Below are 21,581 nucleotides of genomic sequence, written 5' to 3'. Positions count from 1 at the left end.
AGCAATTCTCTACCCTGCCGCTCCCTGGATGAGCCACGGTGGCGGCCCTGGATCCTATCTGGCCAAGAGTGGGTATCACGAACCATTCCAGTCCTTTCCTGTCTCTCTCCCCGCTCCACCTTCAGGACCCTTCCTTGCTTTATCTGAGAAATATAGTGCTTTCCCCCTAGTTAGAACCAGACAGAGGGAATTTGCTCAAGGTCACAGAGCAAGTTCATGTATTCATTCCTCAGAGCCTCATTGGGCTGCTGCTGAGCCAGACCGCACAGAGGAATGAGAAGGGGAGGGGGGCACAGGCTCCTCAAAGTCAGTTGCCTAAACGGAGAACTACTCTATAATAGTGCATTATTCAAGACTCATCTGCCATGAGTGCAGTGGGGACACCAAGGGGCCTGATCCAACCTGAGCCTCCGGGCAGGCTTCCTGGAGGAGGCGGACAGAGTGGTCTCTTAAAGTCTGAGAAGGCGTGTGCAGGGCTGGGGAGTGGCAGGGGAGGGTGTTTCCGGACTGGGGAGAAATCAAATCCACCAGCTCCGGGTCCCCTTTCTGGGCTCTACCCTCTGGTCCACGGGCACTATTGAGCTCGCCACACCGTGGAAGAACCTATTTCGTCCGGTAACACTGCCACGGCACCACGGTGAGCTGTGACCTGGGAGAGAAGCAGGGCAACATTCGCACGGTGCCTGCCCTCAGGAAGCTTCCTGTGCCAGTGGGAAGACAACACTATTTTTTTTAATATATTTTATTGATTTTTACAGGGAGGAAGGGAGAGGGATAGAGAGCTAGAAACGTCGATGAGAGAGAAACATCGACCAGCTGCCTCCTGCACACCCCCCACTGGAGATGTGCCCGCAACCAAGGTATATGCCCTTGACCGGAATCGAACCCGGGACCTTCCAGTCCGCAGGCTGACGCTCTATCCACTGAGCCAAACCGGTTTCGGCAAGACAACACTATTATCCTGAGGAAAAGGATTGCCCTGAGAAAAGCCGCTGTGTGTCCCGATGCCGGATGTACCTCCTTTAATCCTGGCCAAACTTCTGTGACCGAATACTCTTAGCACCCCTATTTTACAGAGAGGAAACAGAGGCTTGGAAAATATCAGTAACTTGTCCTGGGTCGCCACGTGGTAAGGGGTAGATTCAGAAACTAAACCCAGGGGCCTGACTGTAGAGCCTGAGCCCCCAACCACTGTTCTTACTTCAGTTGTGGGGAGGGAGGCAGCTGTCCTAGATTTTATTTGGTGGGCACTAGGGAGCCAACCAAGGCTTCTGAGGGAGGGCAGCACACAGTCTGACCTGCGTTTTGGCTCAGTAACTCCTGAGGGCACTGGAGGATGTATGAATGTTACCAGCAAGATGACAAGACCTCGTTTCTTGTCTTTTTCTTTTTTTATTAATATGTTTTTATTGATTTTTAGAGACAGGAAGGGAGAGGTATAGAAAGATGGAAACATCATCGATTGGCTGCTTCCTGCATGCCCTATACTGGGGATCAAGCCCGCAACCCGGATATGTGTCCTGACCGGAATCGAGCCAGTGACCTCTTGGTCATGGGTCGACACTCAACCACTGAGCCACACCGGCCTGGCAGTTCTTGTCTTCTTGAAGGAAAGATTTCAATCAAGAGACAAAGTGTAGTAAAGTAAGTAAGAATTTGTTGGCCACGTCACAAATATATATATTTTTAAAAATATATTTTATTGATTTTTTACAGAGAGGAAGGGAGAGGGATAGAGAGTTAGAAACATCAATGAGAGAGAAAAACATCAATCAGCTGCCTCCTGCACACCCCTACTGGGGATGTGCCCACAACCAAGGTACATGCCCTTGACCGGAATCGAACCTGGGACCCCTGAGTCCGCAGGCCGACGCTCTATCCACTGAGCCAAACCGGTCAGGGCCACAAATATATTTAGGACAGAGAAACAAGGAAGGTCACAGAAGAAGCAACAGGAGAGCATAGGCAGGGCTGCTTGGGCTCACTGAGAAGTCAGAGAAAAGGGGGTCTTGAAGACAGGTTCAGGGGGTTAGCCATGGACAAGCTGCCGCTGCCCATTGCTCCCGGGTCCCTTAGAGGAAAGAAGAGGAAAGGGAATGGCTCCCCTGGGGAAGAGCAGGCGCTGGGTCCTTCATCCTGAGCGTATTTATCTCTCTCTTGCAGGTGTAAATCTTAGCGGCGGTCTCAGGAGAGGGTCTTAATAGAATATTCATCAGCTTTCCAGGTGTGCTCTTTCAGGGTCGTGACTGGTCCGTGTAGGGCAGGGGGTCATTAGTCAATGCAGCTGGTCCTGAGGCAGCCATGGCGTCACTTGTCTGGTTTTGCTGCTTTTTTGAATCTGGAGCTGCAATACAACAGAGGCCTAGATGTTATCTTCTGGGAGGAAAAGGTCAGGGGCTCTGAGCCGAAGGAGCAGCGATGTGAAAGATCAGGGGTCCAAAACCACATGACCAGGTTCTTGTTTCCCCAGTTTTGCCCCTTGCTAGGCAGCTGGGGCTTTCTGCCCTGGTGAGTGTATGTACCTGGCCCACCGTTCTTGCTCTGCGTGTGTCTAACTGCCTGTAACATTAAGGGCAGAAAGCAAAGGAAGATGAGTGCCTTAGTGTTCAGATGAGAGAGGATAAAGTGGGGCACTGGGGGTGCTGAAGGAAAGGGATTGCTCAGAGAGGTAGAAGATGCGGCCTCAGCCCAGCCCTGGCCCCATTCTCAGAAGACTAGTCTTTGCTTGACCTCTGACTATCTACTGATAAGGAAACTCAAACAGTGGCCGTTTATTAGACGCCAACTGAATACCTACTAAGTGCAGGACATGTCAGCCCTGGAACACAACAAGAAACAGACAGTCTGTCCTCAGAGCTCAGGGTCCTGTTGTGCAGTCATTCTTAAACAGTTAGCAATAGAACTCATGCACTTTCTCCCTCTAACCTCCCACGATTCTGAGAGAAGTTTAGATTCTTCTCTAATTATTTAGTTGCAATCATCTCTCTGCCACCATCTCTCCCAGGTCCCTCGGAGATTTCTCTGTCATTTCCCACAGGACCAAGTACAGTTCTGAATACATAACTAAATACTCATTTAGTATTTGCTGAGACTAATAAGTCTCAATGGGGAAAAACTATTTCCAGACTGACCTTGAACCCAGACCACAAATTCCTTAATCTATCCAGGCAGTTTTCGAGGGGCACTGCTTGTCTTTCAATCTTTGTCAAAGAATGAAGCTGACTGATGGGCCGGTTCTGTGAGGTCATGTCCTGTTTCTGCAGGCTCAGTGAGGATAACACTGCTGAGCCTTTAAGGCCGCCAAGCTGTACACAGGGGGCAGATCTCTGCAGCTGCCAGTCACCCCCAAAGAACCAATCAGCACAAGATATCTGGAACTAAGCCTGATCTCTGTGATAAATGGGAGGGCTGTGACCAGCATTGGGTGGGTGTTTTGTATTACCATAAGCCCAAGGCTAGCCTAGACTTTGATTGTTGTGGTTGTTAAGTACAGACAAGCCTTACTTTGGGAAGGAAGGGACCCTTCACAGCTCTTCCTGAGGGCTTTCGTGCCTGTAGCTCAAGAGTGAGAAGTGGGACAAGGCCTGGGAACCCTGAGTAGGAACTGGCCATGGGCGGTCATGGTGTACATTTTTTGGGGGACCGGTATGCATTTTGGGGCTGTTTTTATTTCTGGGACCTGCATGTTTCTATTTCCTCTTTGCCCTTCCTTAGGATTTACTAAAGCCCTCTGGGAATTTGCAGCTGCATAAGTGTCTGGGATCTTGGGAGGGGAGGTGACAGATGGGCTAAGGACCACCAGGCCGAGCTCAGGTCAGGACCAGGAGGTGGGGGGTGCTGAAGCTTTGGGTTTTCACGAGGGGTTCTCTCTCTCCCTCTCCCAGACCCTGTCCCAAGCAGCAGGGTGGCACAGAGCATGACTGAAACTATTTCTTCCTTTTATTTCTGGCAAAGCTACAGGCGGGGAGTTCCCCTTCTCTGTTTGTTTTGATTCTGTTGTTTTCTTAAAGAGAGGAAGGAAAACCATCATCACTTTTTCGGTTTTATGAACAAAGGCAGGCAGAGAGGATGTGCGCTGGGGCTGGGGCTGGGCTGGGGCTGGGGCTGTGGGGGCTGGGCCTCACCTCCCTCTCCCCCTCAGCCTTCTCTCCAGCAGGTTGGAGCCCCCAGAACACAGATCAGGCCCGGTGGTATGGAGTCAATTTTAGGTGCTGGCTCTGCCTTTGAATAGCTTTGAACCTCTCTGAGGCGCATCTGTAAAAATGAGAGTTGTCAGATCTGCTTCATAGGATTGTTGAGACTAAAAACAAAAGGAAAATACTAACCTGTAAAACACAGTGTCAGGCATACAGCTAATGCTCCAGAAATGTCTTTCCTTTGCTTCCTTCCATTTGTGTGTGTGTGTGTGTGTGTGTGTGTGTGTGTGTGTGTGTGTGTGTATGCGCATGCGCTCGCGCCTCACGCTATCCTTTGGCCCAGTTGCTTGGAGTGGGGGAAACTTCTCTCCTGGGCAGTCACAGGCCCAGATGCCAAAGCTAAACAGTGACGGACAAGAATGCAAATAGTGGAGTGGCTTTTGTTCAACACGTGGACTCGGCCTGGGTTTGAATCCTTGCTCTGCCACTAATCAGCTCTGTGACATGGGCACCTGTGACTTCACCTCTCTGGGCCCCAGTCTTGTAATCTGTAAAATGGGGAGGAGGGGTGGGGGGAGAATGGTAATGGTAATGAGGAGTTTCTGTGAGAATTAAATGAGATAAGGAATTCATGGGGTTTACTTAGCACAGGTCCCAGTTGGTGCTTAATAAATGCTCCATTAAAAAAGAAAAGAAAAGAAAAGAAAAACAAGCCCACAGGTTACTCTGCTTGTGTTCTTGGAGTTGTGGGCTTGTGTGACCCTCCCTGCCCCCTCCCCCGCTTCGGGAATGGTCTCCTTGTCCCCTCCTGGCTCCAGCAGCTGTCTGGACCTCCTTCAGGACAGAGCTCACCCTGCTGAGCGCCCCCTCCTGAGTTTTTCCCTCCTGGTTCTCCTCTCCCCTCCTGTTGCTTGGCCAGGCCCAGCCTCCATGCCCAGCCCCAGCCTCCTCCACCCCAGGCCCAGCCTCTGCTTAGGGGACCAGAGTGTTGGTTCCCAACCACATGAAGAAAGGCACACGGAAAAGCCATAAACCCGAAGGCTGAGAGGGATGTTTGTCAAAGCAGGACAGATCTGTGGCCAGGGACATGCAGGGAGTGTGCTGGGACCTGAGCGGAAGCGGGCATTACCGGGGAGAGGGGATGAGCACCGAGGAGCTGGCTGGGCAGGGCGGGAAGGAGGCCCATTAACACTGCGGCCCCGGCCGCGCTTCCTCCGGCACCTCGGCCAGGGCGCACACAGGCGCGTTTGTCCAGTTTTCACTGTGGCACTGTGTTCAGCGTGGCCCCCGCCCCCCAGCCCCAGGTGGGCGGTGTTGCCTGGGCACAAGTGCCCTTTATGAATGGGCAGTGCTGGAGGAAGGCAGCACCTCCTTGGACCGGGACCACCCCCCAGAATTCAGAGTTGAACCTGGAGCTTCCTCCCTCCTGGCCATGTAGGCACACAGGGAGTCTGGTCACATGGGGTGGAGGGGCGTGGCTTTGCTCCCAGGACCCCCCCCCCCCCTCCAATCTTTGGGCTACATCCCAGGAGAAGGCAGCCAGGTTAGGAAGAGTCCCTCACGTGACCTCTCCAGGGCCCAGTCTGGGGGAGGGTCCCCTCACCTTGTCTGCTGCCACCTCGTGGGGCTGAAGTCGGGGATTTTCAACTCCTTGAAGGGCTCTAAGGGGAGAGTGTTGCCTTGGTGAGGACTACAGAGGAGAGAGAACGCAGGTTCCCCATCGCCCTTCCTCCTCCATTCCAGGAGGAGTGGGGCCTTCGTCAAGAGTCCAGGGCCAGCCTGACCACCCCCTCCTGGGCCCAGTCCGTGGGAGCCTGGGACTGAACTCTCAGGGGGCCCCTGGTGCTCTTCCTAGGGCCGGTGGGTGACAGAAGTCACACATCTCAGACAAACCCTCCTGTTCAGGTCCCACTGCGCTTCAGTCCCCCAATCTCACAGATCCTTAAGTCCCACTTCCTCTCCCCCAGGCCTGCCTTATCTTTTGCCCATTGAATCCGTTGACAGGTGCAGGCACATGCTGGCTGCCTGTCAGCGCCCCCTAGAGAGGGCCCAAGGACCTGCATTCTACTCCCCTCCCTCGAGGGGAGGATCGCACTGAATGGTTTCTCCCCGGAGGAGAGGGGAGGAGGAAGGGAGAATGGACTCCGAGCTCCCCTCCCTGTGGCCGTGACTCCAGGCTCACCATGGGTGCAGGTAACCCCTTTCTGTAGGTGTCACTGTCCGCCGTTTACACACGGGACACAGGGAGAAAGAGGCCCTGCCTCTAGGGTTTGCAGGGAGGGCTCCTAAGTGAGGGACAGACCCACAGGCTGGGTGAAGGGGCATCCTCTGGGGTGACTGAGCTGAGTCCTGCCTGGTGGTACCCCGCAGGCCCTGTGCCCTGGTGCCCCTTCTCTCTGCCAGGCTCTGTGTGGTGGGTGGACTGGGTAAGGATGGTTGGGTGGGAGAGAGGAAGGGAGGGAGGGAGCCAGGCCCTAACTTCACTCCTTTTCTAGGCCAGGTGCTCAGTCTGATGAGCTTCCCTACCCGCTGGAGAACCCCTGTGAGTGTGACACTGCTCTTGACCACAGCTACCAATGTTTTGTTTTTTTAAAATCCTCATCTGAGGATGTTTTTTTATTGATTTGAGAGAGAAAGAGGAAGGAAGAGAGAGAGAGAGAGAGAAACATTGATGTGAGAGAGAAGCATCGACTGGTTGCCTCCCATATGCACCCCGAAGGGAGATCAAACTCATAGCCTAGGTATGTGCCCTGACTGGGAACTGAACCTGTGATCCTTCGGTGCATTGGGCAACACTCCAACCACTGAGCCACATGGGCCAGGGTCACAGCCACCCATGTTGACTTGGGTTCATCTCCCACCTGAAGGCCAGGCTGAAGGGAATGTAACTGGAGGCACCACACGGGCCTCAGTCACAAATCCAAACCCTTTCACCGTCTGCAGAGTCAGAGGCAAGGCTGGCTGTCCAGGCACAGACACCCCCAACGCCGCACAAACACAGACAGAAACACTTCCTCCACGCCCGGCACCCACCCCCTCCACAACGCGGATATCCATTCGGACACACCTCTGGCACAAACACACTCTCCCCACCCGCGCCCAGTCCTCTGCGGCACAGGCGGACAGTACAGACACCCCACAGCTGATGAACGCACAGCACCCCCCGCCCCATGGAAACTCCTCCAACCACAACCTCACAGACACGTAGATGCCACAGCTCGCCTCACAGATACCCCCTCCTGACCTCAACCACACTGATGAGCTCACAGATTCAAGACACCTGCATGTCAGAGAGGCCACCACACCTGTGGGCACGTGCCCACAGACACACGCTCGGCCCAGAGCCCTGAGCCAAGCCCCTCTCCTCCCAGTGCGCTGGATCAAGGCGTGTATGCTGCTAGACCACTTACTTATGATTCATGGATTTTGAAAGGGTGTGTGTGTGTGTGTGTGTGTGTGTGTGTGTGTGTGTGTGTAAGGGGGCGGGGCGGAGAGTATGAGAATATGCAGACAAGCAAAGTGGAGAGGAAGAGAAGGAAGGAAAAGCTCAGTGACTCACTTCCAGTGTAACAATGCCACATCTCAGCTCCCCAGCCAGGGGGAAGGGCCCGCTTGTCAACACAGCCGGGGCCTGACTGTGGGATGGTGAGTGAGGTCCTGTCCCCAGGCCTATCGGACCAGGAGGTGAGGACCCCCTCCAGAGACAGTTGCCCTTCCCTTGTGTGCATCCCGCTCCCCACACCTGTGCCCGGAACTATCTCTGGGTGCTCTGGCTGCATTCCCCGTTCCTGACCAAACAAACCCCAGAGCCCTGTCGAGCCTCCCCACAATCCTGAGGCCAGGCGTGCCCCCAGGACTCACAGCCTGGCCTATGCTCCGGTTTCTAGGTCCCATATTTGCTGCCCAACTGCTCCCCACGAGCCCCTCCAGGCCTTTCTTCTGGCTGTGCTCACTGCCTGCGTGCCCTCCGGGCCCTCATACCTGCCTTCTCCATCCTCCAGGCTCTAGCTTCTTCCCTGATGCCATCTCCTGGCCCTGGACTCTTCCAGCCCCAAACCATGGTTTCTATTCCTTACTAAGTGTACCGGTTACTAAAGCAGATTTTTTTCAATAGGTGGAGTTACACATATGTTGATATATATGCGATTTGATATGTATGCTATTTTGTTGTATTGACAACACGCTTCAAAACTTCATATGTCAAATTTTATGAAGGTGTTAACATCATAGATATTTTTACACTTAAAAATGTCGAATTTTGTGCCAAAAGAGCATTTGTGGGAAGTTTTAATTTATTACTTTACTTTGAAGAAAAGTGCTGCTGAAAGTTATCGTGTACTTCGGGAAGCTTATGGTGAACATGCTCCATCTCAAGATACTTGTGAACGCTGGTTTAAACGCTTTAAAAGTGATGATTTTGATGTGAAAGACAAAGAACATCTAGGTCAAACAAGAAAGTTTGAAGACCAACAATTACAAGCATTATTGGATGAAGATGTGTGTCAAACTCAAAAACAACTTGCAGAAAGATTAAACATTGCCCAGCAAACAATTTCCGATCCTTTACAAGCAATGGGGTAGATTTTAAAGGAAGGAAAATGGGTGTCACATCAGCTGAACGAAAGACAAATGGAAAACCGAAAAGTCATCAGTAAAATGTTGCTTCAATGGCAGGAAAGAAAGTCTTTTTTGCATCGGATTGTGACTGGCGATGAAAAGAGGATTTATTTTGAGAATCCCAAATGCACCAAATCATGGGTTGATCCAGGTCAACCATCAACATGGACTGCAAGGCCAAATCGCTTCGGAAAGAAGACAATGCTTTGCATTTGGTGGGATCAGGAAGGTGTGGTATTATGAGCTTCTAAAACGAGGTGAAACGGTTAATACTGATCACTACCGACAACAAATAATCAATTTGAACCACGCTTTGATCATGAAATGACCAGAATGGGCCAGAAGACACGGCAAAGTAATTTTGCTTCATGATGACGCACCATTACACACTTCAAAACCAGTTAAAGACACATTAAAAGATCTTGCCTGGGAAGTATTAACCCATCCGCCATATTCACCAGACCTTGCTCCTTCAGATTCCCACTTGTTCCGATCGATGGCACACGCACTTTCTGAGCAGCACTTCAAAACGTACGAAGAAGTGGAAAATTGGGTCTCTGAATGGTCTGCCTCAAAACTAGAAAAGTTCTATTGGGACGGTATCCACAAATTACCTGAAAGATGGGGAAATGTGCAGCTAGCGATGGACATTACTTTGAATAAAGCACTTTTGATGTTTCTCTTGAAATGATCGTGTACTCTTTGATTACAAAATCCGCATTATTAACCGGTATCCTCATTATTAACTGGTAAATGGTCAATCTGCATTTTTAACTGGTACACCTTGTATTTTCTGGGTAGTGAGCCTCCCAGTTAGAGTATGAGCTCCTAAAAGGCAGGTTCTGAAATTTCTTCTTATGCCTCCAGAACTCCAACTGCCCCACTCCCACCCCCACCAGCAGGGCCCTGGAAATTAGCAAGGTCTTGAGGGAAGGGCAGTAGGGGAAGAGAAGGACCAAAAACAAGGGAGCTCTTCTTGGGTCTCTGCTCACTAGTAACTGGTTTCCCTCTGGACTTGAATGTCGGGGACGGACCCCTCTCCCTGCCCTCCCCATCCTGCCGCTCACACAGGCTGGGACAGCCAGGGAGGATTTCTCTCTTCCCCTGCCCTCCCCCATCCAGAGAACAGGGCAGGGCCGAGTCTACTGTACTCTTTCTTGGAGCCAGGCCTGTGCTGGCTTTTCTCATGAGCTCGCTGACCCCACCACAGCCCTAGGTTATGGGGGCTCTCAGCCTCAGTTTACAGTTGAGGAAACTCAGGCTTCCAGAGGCTGGGGAATTGCTCAGGTTACCCAGCTGGTAAGCAGCAGAGCCCCAGAGCCTGCGCTCCCCACCTGGTACTGTCCTGCCCCCCCCCCCCGCCCCTGCCCCTCAGCAAGCCCTGCCTCTGTCCCCAGTTAGCCTCTGGATCCTGCTGGTCTCCCACCTTGAACGTTTGCTCTGCTTTGCCTGCCCGAAACTCTGTCTATTTTTGTCCCTATCCTCCTCTCAAGCCCCTCACCCCTTTGTCTGACTGTGTGGTCCTTTAACTCGCCCCTGGAGCAGAGTGAAATTTGCCTGGAGTTGAGGACATTTCTGATTCTCATAGGGAGCCAGGCTTAGCACACACTTTTGCATGTGGAAGTCCTTTCTTAAACCTGGGATGAGAAGCTAGACAGAGACCTGTCCTTCCCTCTTCTCGGCACCACCAGGGACTGTGCATACAAGGGATGTTCCTCTTTCTGACTCGCTGTCTCACACACTTACACAAATACACATACACACAGCAGACTTGCCTACAGAGCCCACACAATCCCAGCTGCAAATGGTGATGGAAAAAACAGGCAATGGGCTCTGAGAAATGCATGGGGCAGACTCTCCTTGTGGCACACACTCAAGTGTGTGATCCCAGCCTGCAGATAGCTTGTAATTATTTGGTAATAAATCACATTCCAAACCCAAGCCAGCTGCCCCTGGCTTTTTCCCTCTCTCCCGTGCTCCTTGCCAGACCCACAATGTCTCGGCATTGGATGTGAAATATGGTTGTGATTTTCCTGCCTAACCAAAGTCAAGGCTGATTCCTCGATGAGTTCAGTTTTCCTGGAAGATAAAGACTGACCCAGATTCTTGCGTTTTGATGTTACGGAGGCATGGTTTCCAGGGAAGGGGGCAGATGGGTAGTCTTTGGGTAGAGGGGTCTACTCTTTGCCACAAGGGGGCTTTGGGTGACCCAGTGGGGAGTGGTCAGCACAGCTGGAGGTGGACCTGACCCACCTTGTGTGGTCTTCATGACACAGAGTTGGGAACAGGCCTGGCAGGATTGTACTTCACTACCCCCTGGAAGTTATGTGGTCTAGTGACTTGCTTTGGCCAATGTAATCTGAGTAAAACCGACACATGCCGCTTCCAGGTAGCAACAACAACAACAAAAAGAGCTAATGTGTGAACTCTCACATCCCTTCTCGCTGCCATGGTGATGGTGAACAATAATGTTGATAGGAGCGTCCTTCAGCCTGGGTCCCCGAGTGAGGACAACAGAGTCCAGAACCCGCACTGCTCATTTGGCACGAGAGAGAAGTAAATATTGTTTTAAACCACTGACATGCTGGGATGTTTGTTACCACCACGGCATATCCTGCGTGGTGCGCGTACCTTATAAGGTAGATGAGAGGATTCATAAAACAATGCATTGAAGAGCTTAACACAGTGCCTCTGAAGATGCCTTTTCCTCTTCCTCCTTCTCCCCTCCTCTTTTCATGTTATTTCACTTTTTATGCAACTTTGAACCGACTCACAAACATTTAACCAGGCTCTCTACGTGTCTGGTACACGAGCACAGAGAGGGTCTGGGTGACAGACCTGCATGTCAGTAACTGTCACACAATGTGCTAAGCGCTACAGGCTGGTGTGAGGCCAGAACTAGCTCAGCCAGGGGAGCGAGAAGTACGTCTATTGGGACCCTCTAAAGTGAGGTCTGAACTAGGTTATTGGGGGGGTTGGTTTGATTTCTTCAAGCAGAGCCAAGAGAAGGTGTGTTCTAACAGTGAGAGCAGCAGCCATTGACAGGGCATCTGCTCTGTGCCAGCCACTGAACCAGACATCAGCCAACTCTCCCTGCTGTCAGAGCGACGATAGCCATGATGTGCATACTATTGTGAGCCCATTTTATAGATGAGAAAAACCAAGGCCAGGGAGGTTGCTGAACTCCCTCAAGGCTGCGCAGCTGGTAAATGGCAGAGTGTGTGTGAAGATACAGAAGTGTGGCAACTCCTAACTGGCCTTCAGCCTCGTGCCTCCGGAAGGGCCGTAGGACTCCAGGGACCTCAGTCTAAGAATGCATTTGTGCTTCCAGTGTGGCCCGAGGGCAGCTTCCAAAACACAGCTCTGTTCATGAACCTGCCGCGGCTCCCCACGGCATTCTAGACAAGATCTGGCAGTCGGGCTGGCTACTCTGGGCCCCTCCCGACCTTTCCAGCATTGTCTCTGGCTGCGCTCATTCACATTCCCAGGGTTCTTGTCTGAGCCTGAACATTTCCTCCTATTTTCTGCCTCTTGGGTTTTGCTCAAGCATTTGTTTGGAATGCCCTTTCCCAATATATTCACCTTTCCTCCAGAGTTCAGCATGCCTACTTTCTCTCTCTGCCCCAGGTGTCCCTGCTGGAATCCAGTTTCGAGGAGTGCCTGTTGTGTTGATTTGCTCTGGTTTGAACTGTAGGATGTGCAGGTATTTGCTAATATTCAGTATAGAGGTTTTCAGTCATACATGCACATGATTTATGGATATGTATAAATAGATCAAAGGTGTGTGCTAAGAGCTGTTTTGACTGCTGGCAATTCACAAACAAATCTGGAAACTGCTGCCATCTAGACCAGTGGTCGGCAAACTCATTCGTCAACAGAGCCAAATAGCAACAGTACAACGATTGACATTTCTTTTGAGAGCCAAATTTTTTAAACTTAAACTTCTTCTAACGCCACTTCTTCAAAATAGACTCGCCCAGACCGTGGTATGTTGTGGAAGAGCCACACTCAAGGGGCCAAAGAGCCGCATGTGGCTCGGGAGCCGCAGTTTGCCGACCACGGATCTAGACTATGGGAAGTTAGTTGTTGAAGTTTGCCATTTACTGGCTGTGTGACTTGGGCATGTTACTCGGCCTCTCTGAGACCCCGTTTTCCAATGTATCAATGGGGATAATATTGGTTCCTACTCCCTGGGGCTAGTGACGGCTCAATGCAATGAAACTTGTGAAAGCAAGAACATTGCCTCGATGTGTCCTGAGTCTCATCCTGAGGAGGGGGCCCTGCTGGGTTCATCCGGGTGGCTGGTGGGGACTCTGTGGCTTAGGCAGGCTAGGCTGAGACAATCCCAGTGGTGTTTGATAAAAGGCGGGGACTCTTCGCTGGCCAAGTAAATATTACTATAAGAAAAGGCCGTCTCTAGGGAACGGCTCCCTCCTGCTCCCCCCTTGAGGGCCAAAGTCCCCAGGGGCCAGTCTGGAGGCTCCTTTTATGTGACTGTAAAATAATCCAGGGCCTGGCAGGGTCGAGCCTGGGCGGGTCCTGACGCGCAGGTCGGCATTGATGTGGTCAATGATTACCTTTTATGCCTGGCCATAAAGGCAACCGCCCAGCCCCCGGACAATGCCCCCTCCAGACAATGCCCTGGGAGGGTGGGTGGACACACACACACACACACACACACCTGCTGGGCAGGAACCTGTCCGCCCTTGAGGACTCTGAGGACGTCCTCACCAGGAGTCTCCCTCTCCCCCAGGAGTTTCCTGGAGACCTGGCCCAGGAACTTAGGGGGTTTGGGGGGCTGTAAGTGGAGCCCAATGAGGTGTGAGACACAAAGAGCTACACCCAGGGCCTGGATCCTATTCCGGGGGGGTCTATATGCAGAGGGGGAGTGGCAGTCACCCGGACTCAGGCACCGAGTCCCAGCGGACAGGTGATACAGTTGAAGTCTGGGTGCGAAGTGAACTGCCCAGCGTCCCAAGGAAGCAAACCGTGGCTGGAGCTGGGAGTCGGACCCGGTCCTCTCCGACATCATTGGATCAACAGGGTCCAGGTGGGAAGGTCAGGATCAGGAAGTTGAAGTCATTTCTCAGAGAAGCTATCTCCCCTGAGGCTCAGAGGGGATCAGGAAGGACCCGAGGGCCTGGTTGTGAGGCCAATGTTGCCAACAGACCGAGAATGACTTCGGGGGGCCATAGAGGCCATCTGCAGTGTGCTCTCACAGGCCCATCTCTCTGTCCTAATGGGGAGGGGGAGGCTGGCTGAGAGGGGCCAGGGCTGAGGCATAGATGGCCACATTATTATTCCATCCTCTAGGTCAGTGGTCGGCAAACTCATTAGTCAACAGAGCCAAATATCAACAGTACAACGATTGAAATTTCTCTTGAGAGCCGAAAACCGACTTCTGCACGTGGGCCACGAAGTTTCAATCGCCCAGATATTTTGCGGAAGAGCCACACTCAAGGATGCCAAGGAGCCCCATGTGGCTCTCGAGCCGCAATTTGCCGACCACTACTCTAGGTGGATAAGGCCCAGGAACCTTTGCTCAGCTGGAGGAGCAGGAGCTGAGGCCCCTGGCAGGGGTTCTGGCAGGTTCAGGTACCCGGGGCATGGCTGTGGGGTGCCTGAGGCTGGAGGTCAGGGGGCCTGCATCCATGCCCGGCCTGCTTTGCCTGGGCCTCACTTTCCTTCCGAGGGGAGAACTCTGCACTCTCTTCTTGGTGGGCAGGGTGGGGATTGAACCCACGACTCCAGGGGGGCAGTTCTTAGGCAAGCCAGGCGCTATCTTGAGGAAAGAGGGCTGTTACTTGCAGTCGTCATAAACATTCCATGGAATCCTAGTGGAGTTGCTTTGAGACAGGCTAGAGTGGTCCAATCAACCTTTGGCTCTGATAAAGATAAGTGGACCCAAGGTGATAACACACAAACCAGAAACTGTCAACACTGGCTAATTAGGGTACTGGGTGCGCACCACACCCCCCATGACAAACTGAAATCTCAGGTGAGGGAGCTGGGCTTGATCTGGGTGGGGGAGGGTCTGGGCTCACTGCCTTATGGCCTTTTCATCACCTTCTCCTTCCAATGACTTCCCCACCTCCACCCTCAGCCCATTCCTCTGCCTACATGACATTACATAACAGAACACGAAAGAACAAAATATATCCAAACATTGTGCAATATGACATGATTAGCATGATGTAACACAGTGGAAAGAGTCCTGAGTTGGGTGCCAAGAGACCTGATTTTGCCTTGCTGGGCATGACCTTGAACCAGTCATTTCTTTGGGAACGTCAGTCCTCTGCTCTGCAAAATGGGGGGTGGAAATGGGGCAGTGATTCAGTGACCCCCCCCCCCCCCGCTGGGGTCCTGCTAGGTCTAAAGTTCATGCTCTTTTGCTACAAAACCCGGCAATCTTCGAAGCACACAAAACATGTTGCTGGTGCCACCAGCAACGCTGGGGTGTGTGTGACACTTGACAGAATCACAAGTCTGTCTGCAGGAGCAGGAGCCCAGGCGGAGGGCCCCAGGGCGTGGACAGCTCTCAGGGCCCCGTCTGAGCCAGAAGTCAGTGTGCTTGCTGCTTGCACTTGGGCACTCGGTCTATTTTTAACTCAGTGCCTCTTAAATAAAGGTGGTATTGGCTCAGTGGTTCATTTCCCTCCATCTTCTGCACCTCCACCCCTCCAAAGGTACAAGCACACGGAAGTGGCCACCCAGAAGTGACAGGGTGCTGTGCCCAGGCCGGTGTCCAGGTCCAGGCTGGGCCGCCTTCGAGCTGGTTCAGCCCCACACCTCTCCCGGGGTCAGCCCCACACAGATCCCGCTTCCTGCAGCAACGCCAACCTGAGAGCCGGCAGAAGTCCCCACTGCTCCTGGGAACGGGTAGGAAAGGCGAGAGCAGGGCTAGCCAGGGTGAGGAGAGGGGAGGAAGGTGGAGGGAAGGGAGAGAGGAGGAGGGCTCTGATCATCCTCCCTGTGGCCCACTTCTCCAGGCAGCGAAGAGGTACCTGCACTGCTAACTTGCCAGGCTAGGTGCCGGGCAGCAAGGCGGGGCAGGGACTCAGGCCCAGGCCCCGCGCCCCCCAGCTCTCACAGAGCTCAGGAAGGCAAAGAACCAGCGCCAACACCTGGGGACTGAAGTAACAGGCTCAGCAGAAGCCACTGCCAGGGGCAGAGGCTCTAGGTTGGGACAGTTGCTCCTGTGGGGGGCAGTGGGCAGGGGTGCAGAGAAGAAGAGAAGGGAGAGTCCCGGGAAGGTGGGCAGAAATGCATCATTCCATGACCTCTCTCGCCTTCAGTTTCCTCATCTGAACAATGGGTACAATTAATGGTACTTGGTTCATAGGCTTCTGTGGGGGTCAAATGAATGGAGACACGTAAAGCTCTCAGTACAGGGCTCGAGGGTTGACCTGTGGACTGCTGGTTTCTGGTCAGGAAGGCAAGGAGGGAGGGCATTTGGGGCTGAGCCATCAACAGCATGTACATGGGGCAAAAAACCCAAACCAAACCAAAACCAAAACAACAACAAAAAACAAAGAACAGGACAGAAAAGAAAATACTCTGACCCTAAGCCGTCTGCAGGTCCTGGGAAGTAGTACGGGGCCACCGTGCGTGCAGGGCAGGTGCAGGGACAGGGACAGGCGCAGGGAAGGTGTGCGGCGGGCCACTCAGCAATCGCTAAGCCTAGCCAAGGGACAGTGGGGCCAAATCGGGACAGACCCTATTGGGAAAGTCCCCCAAACTGGGCCACCAGGGCTGATCTCAGCTGCTAGGAGTTGAGTCAGGGCCCAAGGCTTTGTGGGGCTTTAATATTTTCTATGAGGCTAGAGTGGGGGCAGGGAGGAGACCTTGAGGGGTTGCCAATGACGAGGAGTCTAGGGGTGAGTACAGTGTGTGTGTGTGTGTGTGTGTGTGTGTGTGTGTGTGTGAGAGAGAGAGAGAGAGAGAGAGAGAGAGAGAGAGAGAGAGAATTGTAAGTTGGGTTTATATGCCAAGGAGCAGGGATCCTAAGTCGCCAGAATTGGTGATTGGTGCCCGTTTTGAGGAGGGGCCTCTCTCCCAGACTGGGCAGGCTCTGCTCGTGCTCCAGTACCAGGAGGTGCCAGGGCCTCCTTAAGGAGAGGCCAGGAGGCCCCTCCCTGGCCTGCCTCAGCCCCACACCTGGACTGTTTCATCGCTGGTCAGAGCGTGGCTGGGTGTGAATGGGAGTGTGTGTGTGTGTGTGTGTGTGTGTGTGTGTGTGTATGTGGCAATTCTAGATCAAAGAATGCTCAGAAGGTCCTGCTGAAGGTCAGTGAGCCGTGAGGGCCTGCCCCGCCTCCTCAGGCCCTGGCACCCAGACAGCTCCTTCCTTCCTACCCCAACCCGCCAGGGCTCGAGGGCAGGGGGAGCTGACTGGCCTCTGACTGGGGCTGGGCAAGGAGGAGGGGCTGGAAGTGCCTGGGCCGGGGAGGAGCCCAGTTAGTCGTGTGCTGAGAGGCAGGCCCCACACTTGGCCCCGGGCAGGGGGCAGTGTTGCTGGGGCTTTGCTGCCAGTGCCCAGGTCCGAGTTGGGAGCTGGGGCCTGGGGTCAGCAGGTAGGACATGCTCTTGGGCCCCCTCAGCAGCAGGTGGAGGTCCCCGAGGCGAATAGTCAGCAGAGGGCTGCGCACAGGCCCGGAAGGTCTTGAGGGGTTGGCCGCACAGTGTGGTGGGCAGCTCCCGGGAAGGCTGCAGGGCTCGTCCCGCGGGGAGAGCCATCAGGGCAGGGGCAGCCCTGTGGCACCCAGCACAGGGCAGGACACACAGTGACGCAAGCTCTGGTAATGGGATGGGACTGAGTAAAGCTGGGTGGGGGGAGTGCTGGACCCCGAGAGTCCAGAAAAAGCCCCAGTGGACACACTGCGATGGGGAGGGCACTCTGCGGGTCTCGCGCCTGCCAAGGCCCCGTCACAGAGAAGAGGCTCAGCCCACGTCAAGCTCTGTGGCCCCAGATGCTGCCTCTGTGGGACTGTGGGTGGGCCCTTCTCGCTTATCCCACTTCCAGCCATAGCAGCCCCAGGGAGAGTCTCCCCTGAAAGAGGCCGCCTTTGAGCTTTCCAGGAATGCTGGCCTGGGCAGAGCCTGGGCATGGGGAAGGGACGGGCATCGGGGGGTGGGATGGGCGTATATTTCAGAGCTCAGTGTTCCCACAGGCCTGGTGCCTGGCCAGGGAGGAACCAGGAGGTCACAGGGATGTGCCTGGCAGCACGAGGATAAGGCAAGAGTGTGTGTAGGGAGGAAAGGGGACAGACAGACAGACAGACAGACATGGGGCTGGAAATGACCTGGAATGTCACAAGTCTGTGCTCCTAAAGCCAAAGGCAGCTTAAACCAAGTAACTCGCTTTTTCTTGTTTAAAAATATAAGTGTAAAGAGACAATAGTATAGCCCTAGCTGGTTTGGCTCAGTGGATAGAGTGTCGGCCTGGGGACTGAAGGGTTCTGGGTTCGATTCCGGTCAAGGGCATGTACCTTGGTTGCAGGCACATCCCTAGTAGGGAGTGTGCAGGAGGCAGCTGGTCGATGTCTCTCTCTCATTGATGTTTCTAACTCTCTATACCTCTCCCTTCCTCTCTGTAAAAAATCAATAAAAATAATATATATATATATATATATATATATATATATATATATATAGAGAGAGAGAGAGAGAGAGAGAGAGAGACAATAGTATAGCATAGTGGTTTATAATGGGGGTTCTGGTGGCACACAACCTGGGGTTGAACCCAGCCAACTCTGCCCACTCCTAGCTGCTGTGACTTCAGGTAAATTGCTCCATCCATCTCCATGTCTCAGTTTCCACAACTGTAAAATGGGCGTCAGAATAGTAGTGACCTCACAGGGTCACTGCCAGGATTAAATGAAGTGCTTCGAAATGGGCCTTACACAGGGTGGACACTACACAGGTGTGATTGGCCCTGAAGGAATACATGCCATGCCAATCAATCAATCAATCAATTAATCAATCAATGCCAGACTCAGGCCCAGGCCAATGCTGAGCCCACATGGGGTGTGGCGTGGCTACCAACGTGAGCACATCCAAGGCCCTGGACCTCCTGAGTTGGCAGAGGGCCTGCCCTGGCACTCCCCAGCCCTGAAGAAAGCCCTAGAAAAGTGCCGGGGCTTTCCCAGGTGTCAGTGGGTGGAGGGAACAGGGGACTAGGAGACTGAATGTTCCTTCCATGGCCTGCTGACCTCCCTTGCCATCGCTGTGGGCTGGGCTGGGCTGACTAAGTCAGTTGTGCGTCTTTTCCACGGGAAGTTGAGGGTGAGAGGGGGTACAGGACTCACTCCATGGCGGCTGTAGTGACGAGTGTGTGCTTGTGGAAGTTCACCGTCCTCCTTCCATGGGCTGAGGCCTGCTCTGGCTGGAACCCCATAGCAGCTAGTCCACACCGGTCCATCTGGCACCAATTTTTAGCTGACTTACACTTCTAATGATTTCATCCAGCTATTCAGCTGGTTAAGTCAGCCAACAAACACATATGAGGCCTTACTGTGTGTGACACTATTAAACTGTAGGTATACAGAGGTCTCTATCTTGAATGATGGAACCAGGACCTGGGGTCCCGGACTGAGATGGGAAAGGGGTTCCCGGCGGTAGGAATAGTGTGGACCACGGTATATGGGGAGGGGATGCCTCCCCAAGGCATGAACTGTGGCTGGAGGGAGGAGGGAACCTGTCTCAGGGCAGGGGACAGGGTTGAGCAGTGACATCTGGAAGGTGATTCAGGCTAAGGTTTTCCTTGGAAGGAGCCATCGAAGGTGAGACTTCAAATATCCGGAGGGTGTGTGTGTGTGTGTGTGTGTGTGTGTGTGTGTGTGTGTGTGTCTGCTATAACTTGGGCACTCCCCAGTTACTTTGGGAGAGCTATTTTTAGAAGTCTTAGCCCATAGATATGGCCCCTACCCCCACCCCATCCTATGAACACCTGCTCAAGTGAGAACACCTGGAGGTGATTCCATATCTGGGCTTGTACCTGGATGGAAGGTGCATCTCTGGGCATCAGGCCAAGCAGGTGTTGGCCTCCCTGGGAACCTGGCCTGGGGAGTAGCTGGGGAGTGGGATGGGAAAGTGTCTTGGGTGGGAGTAGCTGGTCTTCAGGTGCTTGTGGGGCTTCAGAGAGTGACTGGGGGGAGCTGTTCAGTGGCCATCCACCCATTTCTGTCTATTTGCCCATCCATCCTCCTGTGCCTTTCAGTCCATCTGCCAGTCTGTCCATTTGTTCATCCATTTGCCACCTGTCTGTCCCTGGCCCCCTTCCTCCCCTCCATCAGGCTGCTCCCCTCGGCACCTCATTCTCGAGTCCTGTGATTTGGGCTGTGATCACAGGTCTGGCCCTGGCCCTGACCCTCCATAGCCCTGGGTCACAGTACAGCTTCCTCATTACTGGTGGTCAGGCCCAGTCGGCCTCCACTTCACCCCATGGGTGTCTTGAGGTCCTAGCTCAGACTTGGTGCTCACTTACCAGTCCTAGTGCCAACGATGCTCAAATGCCAGCCCTCTTCCCAGAAGGCCCTCCCGTCTCTCACTGTACAAGGCTCCTCTCCACCCGCCAAGGGATGCAGACTGCCCTGCTCTGCTCTGCCTTCTGAGGCTGGCTCTGTGCAGCCGCCTGCAGGCTGTGGGAGGCCCATCCCAGGCCCGGAAGCAGTGCCCAGCGCTCCTGGGTGGGGAGGGGCTGCCTAAAACTCAGAGCAAACAGGGGATTTCCTGGGACATGGCCCAGCCAGCCCTTGACCGACTCGGAGCTCCGGCACAGTGCTGTGGCTCCCCCAGGAAGGTTTTCCTATAGAAAAGAGAGATTCCCAAATAGGGGCTTCGCTCTGCTGCTTCCCTGGACCCCCCACCCAACGCCTCTCTCTGGCCCAGCCTCTGGGTGTGAGGATCGGCCAGGCCAGAGAAGGCCAGGCCTCCTGGTTCTGCCCTCTCCAGGGCCTAATAGAACTTAACCCCAGTGTGGAGGGGAGTGTATGTGTGCTTTTATTTATAGAGCAAATACGAACACTAGTTATATGCCGGACACTGCTACAGGCGCTGAAGGAACAGCAAACTAGACAAAACCAGCAGGGCGCTGCCCTCAGGAGGCTGATGTTCTACGTGGGGAGACCCAGGAGCCGCTGGGTGTGTGTCGGTGTGTACCTGGTAAGGGGGAGTGTGAGTGTGGTGCGAGGATGTGATGTGGATCAGGGGCCTGGACCAGGTTGAGCCTCAGCAAGGATGTGTGCATGTAAACTTACGTGTGTGTCTTTGTGGGTGTCCGTGGGCCCCCTGGGGTCTGTGCTCGGCAGTTGGCGTGTGTCTGTGCAGGCCCAGAACTGGCATGTGCGTGCATTGCAGCCAGTTTGGGAGGCTGCGTGGCAGCCACACCTGGCTGACTCCCAGGCTGGGAGCCTCTATTTTTAGAAGTGACAGCCTGCCGATCCCCCAACACACCTGCTCAGGTGGCCAGCCGCTGGGGAGGGCCCAGCTGGCCTGCCTCGGGGGAGTGAACCCGTCTCAGCCAGTGCCACCCGCTCTCTGCTGCGCAGGCCCACACTTCACACAGAGCAGCCTCTGGCCTCTGGGTAAGCAGGATGGGCTGTGCCCGGGGCCCCCATGGTCTATCCACGTGGGACTCCCAGACCCCATATCTGCAGCTCTAACTCCTCTCTCCCGGGAATGCCCCTCCTCACCCCCCTTTGCAGGAGGCCCAGCTCTGGCACCCTCCATGTCCAGCCCTGTCACCCTGAGAGGTGGGTCAGGTGGGGCTGGAGATGGGAGGAGAGATGGGTCAGAGATGACCTCCTCTCTCACCAAGTGACTGGCCCC

The 21,581-nt window shown here is 53.8% G+C and overlaps 1 long non-coding RNA gene across 1 annotated transcript in view; it reads right to left on the bottom strand.

Annotated features, from left to right (window-relative positions):
- Positions 1–1,810: 1,810 nt before the first annotated feature.
- LOC114230276 (uncharacterized) overlaps positions 1,811–21,581 on the bottom strand; it is a 198,577-nt gene continuing 178,806 nt past the window's right edge. The window contains exon 3 of the long non-coding RNA XR_008558559.1: positions 1,811–2,344. This is a non-coding gene — a long non-coding RNA (uncharacterized LOC114230276). The remainder of the gene's footprint in view (positions 2,345–21,581) is intronic.

Source organism: Eptesicus fuscus, chromosome 16 (genome assembly GCF_027574615.1).
Source record: "Eptesicus fuscus isolate TK198812 chromosome 16, DD_ASM_mEF_20220401, whole genome shotgun sequence".
Classification (NCBI taxonomy): domain Eukaryota; kingdom Metazoa; phylum Chordata; class Mammalia; order Chiroptera; family Vespertilionidae; genus Eptesicus; species Eptesicus fuscus.
The sequence above is the reverse complement of the archived record's forward strand: the minus strand, read 5'-3'. Positions and strand labels throughout refer to the sequence as shown.